At 40.2% G+C, this 14,095-nt stretch overlaps 1 protein-coding gene across 2 annotated transcripts in view; it reads left to right on the forward strand.

Annotated features, from left to right (window-relative positions):
• Positions 1-858: 858 nt before the first annotated feature.
• The window catches only part of rbm24a (RNA binding motif protein 24a), a 44,437-nt gene continuing 31,200 nt past the window's right edge, over positions 859-14,095 (forward strand). Inside the window, exon 1 of one of the 2 annotated variants that reach the window (XM_073023992.1) lies at positions 859-1,106. The gene's annotated coding sequence lies outside the window, so the exon portion shown is untranslated. Of the gene's footprint in view, positions 1,107-1,727; positions 1,747-14,095 lie in introns of those variants that run through there. The other variant, XM_073023994.1, reaches the window with a different exon arrangement.

The following is a 14,095-nucleotide window of genomic DNA, read 5'->3' on the forward strand; positions in this document are numbered from 1 at the left end:
ATTAGTGGTATTGGATAAATTATAACCACCATGAAAAAGACTTAATTCCCTCACTCTCGATATTATCATAACGGCTTAGACTTTGTAATGACCATGCCAGTCTATCGGTATTTCCTGTCAGTACTCTGTGAAACCAACAACAGTTTCTCCAGTAAGCACGATAAAATATAAAATCTGTAGTTTGTTTTCCGTGATTCTTTGCTCCTCCACATAGAATGTGCCGTGTTCCAGCTTTCACCAATGCACTTAATGAACTCGGGAGTCACATCACCATCAAGCACCACCCAGTCACCACCATCCACTTTCACCGCCCAGCATCATACATCACCCCACTACTACCACCCATATATCTGCAGCATTTTGATAGTGTGCGTCGACTTCCCTCCCAATTGGCCAAAACCTGTTAATGAATCCCTGCTCCAAATAACGCCGAAAGAGGAGGAAAGGAAGGAATTAAAAGTCATCATAATTTTAATCGCTGGACAAAATGCTTTAAAAATAAATCAAGTGTTGGAAGTGCCTTTTAGTCGCGATTCTGTCTGACTAATAACGATTTAATCAGATTCTAGCCGCCCGACTGATGCCAGGAACATATGAATAGTCGCTAAGCTGAATTCAAACCAAATTGATTCCAAGAACCCTTTGCCAACACGTTACCCCATAAGGACATGATAATGCAGGATGTGAGGGAGGGAGCAAAATTCCCTCGGTGGCTGTAGAAGTTTTTTTTTTGCATAAGGCAAATAAAAATAATCAGAGTTAATTATTTGTACTGAGCAATGGACGGAATTGGTCCCTGCAAGGGGGAAACGCATGTAATTAAGATTAGTTGGGGATTTTGGTATGCCGCTTGCTTTCTGTACAAGGCTGGCTAGGAGACGGGTTGTCGATAGGCGGCGTTCCGGATCCCCCTGTGCTCCAGCTTCACACAAGGAAGCGGTTTCAGTGCAGAATCGCAGCTGATAGACAAGGTCCAGACTCTCCCCTCGCAGCCCGGCCACATGACAGTGCAGCTCCGAAGAGATGCTACGCGCATCTGGCGCTGATGAATAAGAGGCGTCCGGTTACAGCCCGATCGGGTAACGCTGTTCAGCTTTCGGCATTGGGTGAGTTCGTATTTAGCCCCAACATTTCTACTGGGACAACAACAGAAAATAGGTGTCATGAGATAGCTCGCCGCTCTAAAATAATCTGACCATATCCTCAACAGTATATAAGCCCTTTTACATAATAAAATGCATAATTTCATAAACTATGTATATATATATATATATAATCATATGCATACCATATATAAACTATAAGTCACTATAAACTCAAGGTGCTGGAATGTTTGTTGCTACATAGATTTTACATACATTTAATATATATGCATTAATTAATTTATATATTTTTTCAACTTTGTAATTGTTGGGAATGGCAACTTGGACTATCAAATAATTTTACTTCCTTTGAAAGTTTCACTGTTGCGTGCTAACATATTTAAACGAGTTATTTGAAGCTTGATCATGAACTGTTTAAATGTGGGCTGTAGGTGTCGGTTGTCCCCGAACTTCCTTGCTGCGCTCCTGTCGCCGCAAACTAGGCGTTGAAACAGAAAAACTGCCGAGTGTTACTTACATTGTTTCAGTGGTCGTGTGTGTGACATATTGCAAGTTGCCGACATAACACGGCCTGAGCATGGTTTCGACTGCGTGATCAAACGCGAATCCTGGCGGATCAAAACAAATAGCCTTTCACCAAAAGGTCGTTAAATCAATTTGTGTGTGTGTGTGTGTGTCTTTTCGTTCATTTTTATTTGTATCTTTTTTTGTGTGACAAGATCCAACGCGCGTCAATTTGATTAGTCTTGCACTTGATTCTGTTTTTAAACTTCTCGTCGTTTTATTCAGCAAAACCAAACTTAGTTAGGCAAAGTCACAATGTTTAGCGAACTCCATGGCGACGAGGTCAGTTTGGTCAATGCAGAGTACAATCTCCAGTTCTTTCCGCCCCCTGCCTTTACATTGAGCGTAACTTTAACGGTAGTGTCTATTTTAAAGACGAAGGCACCAGTTTAACTGACAGTTGCACATAGCTCTATCCAAGGGGAAAAATAACTGCTGTACTTCGAAAAAATGAATGGCCAGTGTTCAGCTAACTGCTGGTTTAAGATTTGGATGAAACGAGTTTTCAGCTCTATTAAAATGGAACAAGGAATTAATGGCCAACGCAGACTATGTTAAATAAACCTTCACAGTAAAGTTTAAAACGCGTGCTTCTTCGAAGTTTGAATACAGCCCCTGCAAAGCTGAAAAAGACCTAGGGGTGTTCCTTGAACTATTTACACGTCTATAGATTAAACTCAAACAAAATTATTTTGGCCTCAACTATATTTCATGTTCATGCCGAAAGTGCCTTGTGACTGCCTGGAGGACAGAATTAGAACATAGAACTTAGAACATTACAGTACAGTACAGGCCCTTCGGCCCACAATATTGTGCTGACCTTTTAACCTACTCAAAGATGAATCTAACCATTCCTTTTGACATAGCCCTACATTTTTCTAACATCCAATGCCTAGCTAGGAATCCTCAATGTCTGTAATGTATCAGCTTCTTCCATCACCCCTGGCAGGGTGTTCCACGCACCCATCATTCTCTGTTTAAAAATAAAATCTTACTTCTGATATCCCCACTATCCCTTCCTCCAATCACCTTAACATTACACATCTCATATTAGCCATTTTTACCCTGGAAAAATCTCCGGCTATACTCTTGATATATACCTTTTATCACCTTGTACATCTCTATCAGGATACCTCTCATTGTCCTTTTCTCCAAAGATAAAAGCCCTAGCTCGATCAACCTATCTTCATAAGACATGCCCCTAGTCCAGGCAGGATCTTGGTAAATATCCTCTTCACCCTCTCTAAAGCTTTCACATCCTTTCTATAATGAGGTGACCAGAATTGAACACAACACTCCAAGTGTGGTCTAACCATGGTTTTATAAAGTTGCAACATTATCTCATGGCTCTTGAACGCAATCCCCCAACTAATGAAGGTCAACACACCATATGCCTTCTTAAAAACTCTTATCAACTTGTGTGGCAACTTTGAGGAATCTGTAGACATGGAACCCAAGATCCCTCTGTTCCTCCACTTTGCAAAGAATGCTGCCATTAACTCTGCATTCTGCCTTCAAATTCAATCTTCCAAAGTGAATCTTGTTAGGCTGTTGGAGTCATTGACTGTATCCGGTGCTCCTGGTGTGGCCTCCTCTATATCAGGGAGATCCGTCACAGATAGGGAAACCACTTCACCAAGCACCTATGTTCTATCTGCCAGAAAAAAAGGGACCTCCCAATGGTCTCCCATTTTAATTCCACTTCCCACTCCTATTCCAACATGTCAGTGCAAGGCTTCCTCTACTGTCGTGATGAGGCCACACTGGAGTAGCAACAACTTATGTTCTGTCTGGATAGCCTCAAATCTGATGGCATGAACATAGATTTCTCGAACTTCTGGTAATCCCCCCTCCCTTCACCATTCCCCATTCCCATTTCCCTCTCTCACCTTATCCCCTTACCTGCCCATCACCACCCTCTGGTGCTCCTCCCCCTTTTCTTTCTACCATGGTCTTCTGTCCTCTCCTATCTGATTCCTCCTGTATCTCTTTCAGCAATCAATTTCCCGGCTTTTTACTTCACTCCTGCGCTGCTCCCACTTTCACGTATCAACTTGTGTTTCTTCCTCCCCTCCCCCACCTTCTGACTCTGACCTTATCTTTTTTTCTCCAGTCCTGATGAAGGGTCTCAGCCCGAGATGTTGACTGTACTCTTTTCCATAGATACTACCTGGCCTGCTGAGCTCCTCCAGCAGTTTGTGTGTGGTGCTTGGATTTCTAGCATCTACAGATTTTCTCTTGTTTTGGAAAGTGAATCACTTTACACTTTTCCAGGTTGAACTCCATCTGCCACTTTTCAGCCCACTTTGGCATCCTGTCAATGTCCCGTTGTATCCTACAACAACCATCTATACTACCCACAACTCCACCAACTTTCATGTCATCTGCCTTGTACAGTGTCTTTCCTTTCCCTGTAAATTCAAGGAAATTTTAAACAAATTTATTACCAGAATCAGAATCAGGTTTAATATCACTGGCTTATGTCATAAAACTTGTTGTCTTTGCAGCAGCAGTACAATGCAATACGTAATAATAGAGAAAAAAAGAACATGGATTACAGCAATTATATATTAAACAGTACAGCAAAATAAAAATAAAAGTAGAGGTAGTGTTGATGGATTCATTGTCTATTCAGAAATCAGATGGCAAAGGGGGAGAAGCTGCTCCTGAATTGTTGAGTGTGTGCCTTCAAACTTCTGTACCTCCTTCCTGATGGGAGCAATGAGAACAGGGCATGTCCTGGGTGATGGCAGTCTTTAGTAATGGATGCCCCCTTTTTAAGGCATCGCTCCTTGAAGATGTCCTAAACAGATCAATCATGAAACATGCATGCTGAACAAAATTTTCATTGCTTTTATTGACATAGGTACCAATGTGACCTCTTTCAGACCTACAACCTTTTAAAATCTTTACATTTTCAAAATCTAGCCTCTTGTTTTGCTAGCATTGGTCCCTTTCTTTGACTTGGTGTCAATTTTATTAAAATAAAATTGCTTACATTCATATTAGGATGTTCTACCATGCTAAAGGATCTAAGTTCAGGTTGACTGGAGATTCATTGTTCTCTTTTTATCTTAAGCCATTTGTGAATATTATGTTCTGAGCAATTATTTGAAATGAGTTTAAAGCAGCTTGTTAGATGAGATTTTAAAGCAGTGTTACACCACACAACTGATAAATCAGGAGGCATAAAATCCATATAGTATTAAAATAGTTTGCACAGTAGTGTAGTGGTTACCACTACACCTTAGAGTACAGATGATCCAGGTTCAGTGCCTGTCACTGCCTGTAAGGAGTTTGTATGTTGTCCCCATGACTGTGTGGGTTTCCTCCGGGTGCCCTTCTTCCCTCCCACAATGCAAAGACTTACTGGATTGGTAGGTTAATTGGTCATAGTAAATTGTCTTTAAATTGGGGGATTGCTGGGCAGCATTGTTCAAAGGGCCAGATCGGTCTATTCCATACCATATCTCAATAAAAAATAAACTAAAAATAAACTGATCCAATAGATGAGCACTGTCAACTGATCTAAAGTAGTTTCATGTCCCAAAATGTACTCAATGTAACAATTTTCACTGATGGGTCACTGTCTCTTAATGTAAAAGCCAAATAAGCAAGACTGACCTTGGAATACACTGGATGCCAGATATCCAAAATAAATTGGCAAATATGTTCAAGTACAGTTTAATGTCATTCAACCAACAACATGTCCTGTATACCACCAAATGAAACAATGTTCCTTTGGTTATGATTTAAAATCTTAGCAGTACTGGGATGGTTATTTGAATCCAGCTTTAAAAATGCATATAGTCATTCACTCATTCTTCTGAAAAGCTTACTTATTATGATGTATAATGATCATATGTAAATAAAGACCATTGTTTGTTAAAAACACAGAAAATACTGGAGGAACTCAGCAAGTTGGGCAGCATCTATGGAGGGAATAAATGTTTTGGGCCAAGAATCCTTCAGGACTGGAAAGGAAGGGAGAAAAAGTCAGAATAAGAAGGTGGGAGAAGGGAGGAATACAAGTTGGCAGGTGATAGGTGAAGCCAGGTGGTGGGAAGGTAGCTGGGGGGAATAAAGTCAGAAGCTGGGAGGGGAGAGGGGGAAGAGGTAAAATGCTCTGTCAGCCACAAAAAGCAGGATCTCCCGCTGACTACTCATTTCAATTCAACATCACATTCCCAATCTGACATGTCTGCCCATGGCCTCTTCAATTTCTATAATGAGACCAAACTCAGATTGGATGAACAACACCTCATATTCCATCTGGATATTCTCCAGCCAGAGAGTATGAACATTGATTTCTCTGATTTATGGTAATTTCTCCCCCACCCTTCCCCTCTTTTTCATTTCCTCTCACCCCTTCTCTTCTCACCTGCCTACCACCTCCCTCTGAATACCCTCCTCCTTCCTTTTCTTCCATGGTCCACTATTGTCTCCTATTTGATTCCTTCTTCTTCAGCTTTTTACTCTTCCACCCACCCTCTCTCAGCTTCTTGTTTCATCTCCCTCCCACACCCACCTGCCTACTCCTCACCTGGTCTCACCTATCACCTGGCTGCTTGTACTGCTTTCCGTTTAATACCTTCTCATTCTGGGTTCTGCCCCCATTCCTTTCAAGTCCTGATGAAGAACCTCGTCCTGAAGCATCAACTGTTTATTCTCCTCCATAGATGCCAATTGACTTGCTGAGTTCCTCCAATACTGTGTGTGTGTGTGTGTGTGTTGCTCAGAATTCCAGTTAATGTAGAAACTCTTGTGTTTATGAATTGTTAAAAACATCTGTTCATTGGGAACTTTTAGATCCCCATAGGATTTAGTATGAAAGTGTATCTGATTACCACTGCGGAAATTTTTCAAATAACTGTAAAATTTATGTGCCATTGTGTACAATTATACTACTGGTTTGTTTAACCTGTACAGACATACAAAAAGCAAGCACTTTCTAGGCTTTGGGAAAACTCCAAATGGGACTTTGACACACATGGTTCCTCTGAGCCTTTCTATATCCTACAATTGAAAAACTATAAATCAAGAGATGAAGAGATGATCTATAAACGCCAATGGAATACATGTCCTTATTACAGTAATCTTTCCCTCAATTCTATTATGTGTGCTATTTAAAAAAAGCATTACCTCCACAATTATAATTAGAGTAAATTTGACTTTTAATTGTACAATTGATATTCTTCACCAATACACAGAAGGATAAATGCAAGTCCCAGGTACATTTTTAAATTACAAACAAAAATGAACAAAAATTACATATTAACTTGTCAAATAGATAAAGATAATTGCCTGAATCTAGTCAAAGTGTATGCTGAATGAACAGATGTATATAATTTTGCAGGATGTTGACCTAGTACTCTAATCAACTAATTAATGACACAATAATGTAACATTAGCTTAATTAGTTTAGAGATTGTGTGAATATGGAATCTAAATATGAATGATAGTAGACAATTGGAGATAGGGCAATTAATTTAAAAATAAAATGAGAATCATTAGGCTAGGTTTGGGGGAGGGGAGGGGTGCAAAGAGACAGTTACAGTGGCTCTGGTATTTGATGGTTGAAAACTTCATCTAATGCAGAGGTTCCCAAATTTTTTTGTATTACCACCTCCCTCCCTTTCTGGCAATTACATAAAATTCTTTATTTCTCTTTCAACTCAAGAGACTTGGAAATTGGAAAAGGTCTCGACAGCCAATGTTGCACCTGGGGTTATCTTCCACAGAAATGTGGAGATGACTGATTTGACTTTGATAAGATTCACATAATTTCCTTGTATTTGCAGATTGATTTCATTAAACTTTGCAATTAATTCTGACAAATAAGCAATGGCATGCTTAATATTCTTGAGTTGATGCTGAATGAAGCATTTGAGCCTCCATAGAATTCTATCACAGTTTCAAAAAGGGCATAAAAGCATCTCACAAACAAGAGAAAATCTGCAGATGCTGGAAATCCGAGCAACACACACAAAATGCTGGAGGAACTCTGCAGGCCGGGCAGCATCTATGGGGAAGAGTACTGTTGATGTTTCTTTGCCAGGCATGGTTGACTCATCCAACTGCAGAGCAAGTTCTGTTGTTCTAAGTATATTGTACAATATGTCACCACATTCTCCAACATTTCATCTATTTGTCTTTGAACAGAGTTGTTGCTGAGTAGAATCGCTTTAATTATTTGGTCTGCTGACTTATGCAAAACTGTACTCAGAACCTCCCCTACTTCTGGCGGAATCAGTTCTTCTCCAATTGTATGGAGCTTTCCAGATTTAGCAATGAGCAATGAATGTTGTCTGAAGCATGCAGACCATCATTGTTTTTTGTGAAGTGCTGGCAAACATCTTTTGAAGTGTTTTCCATTTTTGAATGTTTTCTTGAAGTGACTAAAAATAATCTAAGTTTTTATTTGGTTTATCAGAGTGAATTCTTTGCAAATGTTCAAGGAGACTGGACGGTTTCATTGCCTCATTTGAAAAATACTTTTTCACACAACAGATACATCGGCTGCTGTAGGTTGCTTAGTGCTGATATAAATCCATATTTCAGATACCCTGCACTATACCGTCTATATTTTTTGTTAGGTCTGGTTCTGCCATTTTTGTTATGAATTAATGACGACAGTCAATCGCCTATTGTTTAAGTCCAACCTCAAGTGCTGCAATCTAAGGGAGAAAGTAATAATATCATCATAGCTCAGGCAAAGCCTGACTCTCTACCTGAAGGTACATAAAGTGGGGCAGCGATATCTCAGGCCATGGGCTAGAGAAATGCCGTCAAAACCATTCAAAAGGGTATATTTTGAACTTTGCCCCATTGAATGCCATGCCTTAACTCACAGGAATTGTGTCACAGTGTGATTAGAGTATGGGAATTGTGATAGCTAACACTGTATTACGGCAATGAATGGCAATAATGCATGCTCCGGGCCCTGAAATATCACAGTTTCTTTAGTCAGATTTCTTATGATGCGCCAAATACAGAAGTATCACATTGCTTTTCAACCAAAGTCTAAGAGAACAGTGGATTAGCAAGAGATGAGGTGATTACATGATCACTGTAATCAATGAGGTATTGAGGATCAAATGCTTATAATAATTTATTAAATTAAGCTTGCAATCCTTCAGCTGCCCCCTTGCTACTGAGTGCGCTCTCCATCATCCTCTTTATCTATATCACCCCTTAGAAACTCCCACCAACCTCTGCAGGTTGATAACGCCCACTTTGGAAACCACTGGTCTAATGGCCTTTTTCTTCTCCTTTAATTGCTTCTTTATTTTGCTCTAAATTATCATTTCCGAATTAAGTTAAGATAGCGATGTTTAACACTGCACCCGACACGTTGCATGTTAGTAAACAAAGACCAGGCAGGTGGTATCAAACCATCAACATTCTTCACATAGAGAGTTGCAGAATTCAGTAGGCAAAGCTTAAACAGTTTCTATCGATTTTAGAATATACAACTTTGATGTGGATAGTCTATCTTGGGCTGTGATTGATATAATGATGCTCAGTGTAGTTTTGGAGTCTACAGTCATATGCAGGATGGATTTGATTTTCCAGTAGCAATGAGAGTGGTCACTTCTTCACTGGGTTGTCCAGCATTGTGTGATGTCTGTCCATATTATCTCTGGCAAGTTTAAGTCTTTTGGTATTTTGTAGGATGGGTGATGAACCTCATTGTTGACAATATTTCTCTTTTTGCCGTGCGCCTTCTGTCAGGCCCCAGTGTTAACGGTGGTGACTTGACTTAACAACAGCCCCACAGAGGCTTCCTTGATGTGTCATTGTGAGTTGTTGACGATTTTGCGGATTTGAGTTCAAGAAAATTGTTCAATTATTTATACTACTTTCAAGTTTTTCCTGTCCCGAAGAAGTTTAATACGTCCACATTCAAATAGACACACTATCAGATTTCATTTCAGCATCCTTAAAATACTTCTTATTGAAGTACTAAACAGAAGAACATATTGATGTTCTACTGAGGAAGCTGTTGTGACAGGTTAATTAGGTTCTGTGAGATTGAGCATCTTGGTATCATCTTCTCATGATATTGGCCATTTGAACTTCCTTCATACTAAATGGGGCAATGACCAAAATAACAATGCAACCATTGGAGTTACAAGATGGAGCAAGTCACTCAGTCCCACAAGTCTGCTTCATAACGTCAATTCTGATTGCAACACCGACTCTGCATTTCCATCTACCTGAGGTAACCATTCACTTCCTTCCTTAATGACATTCTCTTTACCTTTGCCTTCAATTATTCTGTTTCCACTGCTCTTTTAAAACGAGTGAGTTTTCCATAGACTCATGAGCCCCTGGGGAAAAAAATCTTGTTTGAAATGGGCAACCCTAAAGTTTAAAGAGTGTTCTCTGGTTCTAGACTCCTGAGAAACATTGCCAGCAAGGATTATGTAGAATGGCTCTTGTTTGAAGAAATACATTTTGATTGAGACCCAAAATGAGCTAAGTACTTCCACTTGACTAGCTGAGGAACTAACCGGGGCTACTTGGGTCTATCAAAGCCCACATTGCTCATTTATCATATGAATGGTTTTCCTCTCTTCCAATATTTACAGACAAATTCTCCTGCTGGAACTTTTGAAAGGTCAGGAGATGTGGACATCAAGGCAAATGTAACAGACATTGATTTGCCCAACACCTTTAAATTTTCTGCAGCTTTAGTGAAATTTTGCTGTCCTCAGTATCCCCCATGGCTGGACCAGGCATCACCTGAAACAATTCCAGAGGGCTGGAACGCCAGCCAGCAGTAATTTCCCAGAGAACCCTAAAATAAGCTTGGAAGTAGCAGGAAGCACAAGAACATAGGAAACTAAAGATATAAAAGACAACAGATTCTGGAGTCTAAAACAACAAACAATCTGCTGGAGGAAATCAGTAGGTCAAGCTGTATTTGTGAGGGGAAAGAAACTATTCCATGTTAAAACCTTGTTCATTTGGACATAAAGTAGGAGCAGACCTGGCCCCTCAAGCCTGCCCCATCATTCAATATGGTCATGGCTGATTCACCTCTGTGTCAGTTCCCCATTGCCCTCAATTACCTGAAGGTTTCAAAATGTACCTATGTGCTCTTTAAATGCCCCCGATGATCTGGCATCAACAACAACCCATTGATGCATACATTCTGAGACATGCAAGAGACTGCTGATGTTGGGACCTGGAACAAAATAAACTTGAGAAACTCAATGGATCAGGCAGCACCCACGGGGCGGGGGGCAGATGGATATTGATTTTTTTTTTGTGGAAATGTTCCATAGAATTTCATTTCCAAGCAGCATAACACAAAAAGCTATATTGTTGCAGCAGGGTGTTGAACTTTGCCTCCAAATTAAAAATGTTACTGATGTCCTTGGAACTGATTTCAAAGGCAAAGCATAACAAACCATTGCTACTATTTAACACATTTAGCAATCTAACCAGGTTCAAAGTTCTGAGCACCATTTTAAAAATTTTTATGATTACCTTTTGTTGCTCTACTGAATAACAATATTTTTGAAAATAAACATGGCAGCCATTTTATAGCAAGTGCAACATCTGAAGTTCAATATGAAGTTTTAAACAAGAAGTTAGGTATTTTGTGTCAGAGAAATTAGATATACATTTCTTTCAGTTTTCTTTTACTTTGATTTCAAGCCATCATGAAAATCTAGGCCTGTACAACTGGCAGGCTATAATATTTCCAGCAATGCCCGTAGAGGCCATACACCAGAAATGTCACCAACAGACAACCAATTAGCAAAGCTTGGGAACAGGGCTACAGTGATTGCCAAAGCTGGAACTGGTTTTTGACAGTACTTAAAAATATCTGATATTCATGATAAAATTATCAAAATTGACTTAATTTAAAACTTAGGAAACTTTAAATGTTTATAAGATATAAATAAGTGGAAATATTAAAATAAAATGAAATAATGAATAAAGGTTAACTTGCCACCTTTTGCCCCTGAATCCTTTCCAAACCTATTCTTCATGAAATCAGTGGGGTCTTCAATATTGTGCCAGGAATAAGCCAACGCAAGAACTGAAAAGTGATTCCTTAATATAATAAGCTATTCCATCGAACCCAGGTTCTCAGTCTGGTGGGTCTGATGATATCGATATTTTGAGACCATAAGTCATATTGAATTGAATTGACTTTATTTCTTACATCCTTCACACACAAGGAGTAAAAATCTTTACGTTACGTCTCCATTTAAATGTGCAATGTGCAATCATAGTAATTTATAATAATTTATAATAAAAAGAACAGTCAATGTAACATAGAGTACACTCAAATCAGCGTGAGTTCATCAGTCTGATGGCCTGGTGGAAGAAGCTGTCTTGGAGCCTGATGGTCCTGGCTTTTATGCTGCAGTACCAATTCCCGGAAGGTAGCAGCTGAAATAGATTGTGGCTGGGGTGACTTGGGTCCCCAGTGAACCTACGGGCCCTTTCTACACACTTGTCTTTGTAAATGTCCTGAATCATTGGAAGTTCACAACCATAAATGCGCTAGGTTGTCCGCACCACTCTCTACAGAATCCTGCGATTAAGGGAGGTACAATTCCCATACCAGGCAGTGATGCAGCCAGTCAGGCTGCTCTTAATTGTGCCCCTGTAGAAAGTTCTTAGGATTTGGGGGCCAATACCAAACTTCCTCAACCGTCTGAGGTGAAAGAGGTGCTGTTGTGTCTTTTTCACCACACAACTGGTGTGTACAGACTACGTGAGGTCCTCGATAATGTGGATGCTGAGGAACAAAGCTGTTTACCTTCTCAACCCCAGATCCATTGATGTCAATAGGGGTTAGCCTGTCTCCATTCTTCCTGTAATCCACAACCAGCTCCTTTCTTTCTGCGACATTGAGGGAGAGGTTGTTTTCTTGACACCACTATGTCAGAGAGATGAATTCTTCCCTGTAGGCCACCTCGTTATTGTTTGAGATAAGGCCAATCAATGTAGTAGCACTGACAAATTTAATTATCAGATTGGAGCTGTGGGTGGCAATACAGTCATGAGATATACAGGGAGTAAAGGAGAGGCTTTCAGTACACAGCCCTGAGGGGCTCCTGCATTGAGGGTTAGAGGGTGTGAGGTGAAGGAGCCCACTCTTACCACCTGCTGACGATCTGACAGGAAGTCTCGGATCCAGATGCACAAGGCAGGGTCAAGGCCGAGGTCTCTGAACTTCTTGTTGAGTCTGGATGGAACTAAAGTGTTGAATGCTGAAATGTAGTTCAAGAACAACATTCTCACATAAGCATCCTTCTTCTCCAGATGTGTAAGGACATGAGAGCAGAATTAGGCCATTCAGCCCAATGAATCTTCTCCACCTTTCCATCATGTCTGATTTATTATCATTCTCAACCCCATTCTCCTGCCTTCTCCCCATAACATTTCACTCCATGACTAATCAAGAACCTATCAATCTCCTCTTTAAATATACCCAATGCCTTGGCCACCACAGCAGACTATCACAATGAATTCCCTCTGGCTAAAGAAATTCCTCCTCATCCCTGTTCTAAAGAGTCATCCTTCTAATCTGAGGCTGTACCCTCTGGACTTACTCTCCACACTATGGGAAACATCTTCTCCACATCCATTTTATCTAGGCCTTTCAATATTCAATGGACTTCAATGAGAAGCCCCTAATTTTTCTGAACTTCAGGTCCAGAGCCATCAACTGCTCCTCATAAACTAACCCTTTCATTCCTGGAATAATTTCTCATAAATCTACTCTAGACCCTCTCCAATGCCAGCAAATCCATTCTTGGACAAAGGGGTCCACAATACCCCAAGTGAGGTCTCACTAATGCTTTATAAAGCCTCAGCATTAGACCCTTGCTTTTATATTCTAGTTGTATCGAAATGAATACCAACATTGCATTTACCTTCCTTATCACCTTCTCAACCTGCAAGTTAAATCTGGAGACTCCTGCATGAGGACTCCAAACTTTCTTTGCACCTCCGATTTTTGAATTTTCTCTCCATTTAGAAAATAGTCCACACCTTTATTTCTTCTATCATACACTTCCCAACACTATACTTCAATTGTCTCTTCTTTGGCTATTCTCCTAATCAGTCTAAGATTTTGGCTTGAGTCCCTTCATCAGGACTGAAAGACCAACTTAAGAGGTGAGGGAAAGGGGAAGGGCAAGAGAGGTCCAAGTGAGGAAGGGTGAAGGGCAATTGGAGCTGGGAAGAGTGGAAAAGACAACAGAGGCTGGGAGATGACAGGGGCAAGAATTTCCACAGTCCCATCATCCTTTGCCAGAAGAAATTCAGAGTCAGTTTTATTACCACTGACATTGGTCCTAAAATTCATTGTTTTGTGGCAGCAGCACAGTACAGTCATAAAAATTTACCATCAATTACAATTAAAAAAATGGTAAAGAGGAGTAGTGAGGTTGAGT

Source organism: Hemitrygon akajei, chromosome 20 (genome assembly GCF_048418815.1).
Source record: "Hemitrygon akajei chromosome 20, sHemAka1.3, whole genome shotgun sequence".
NCBI classification, from domain to species: Eukaryota; Metazoa; Chordata; class Chondrichthyes; order Myliobatiformes; family Dasyatidae; genus Hemitrygon; species Hemitrygon akajei.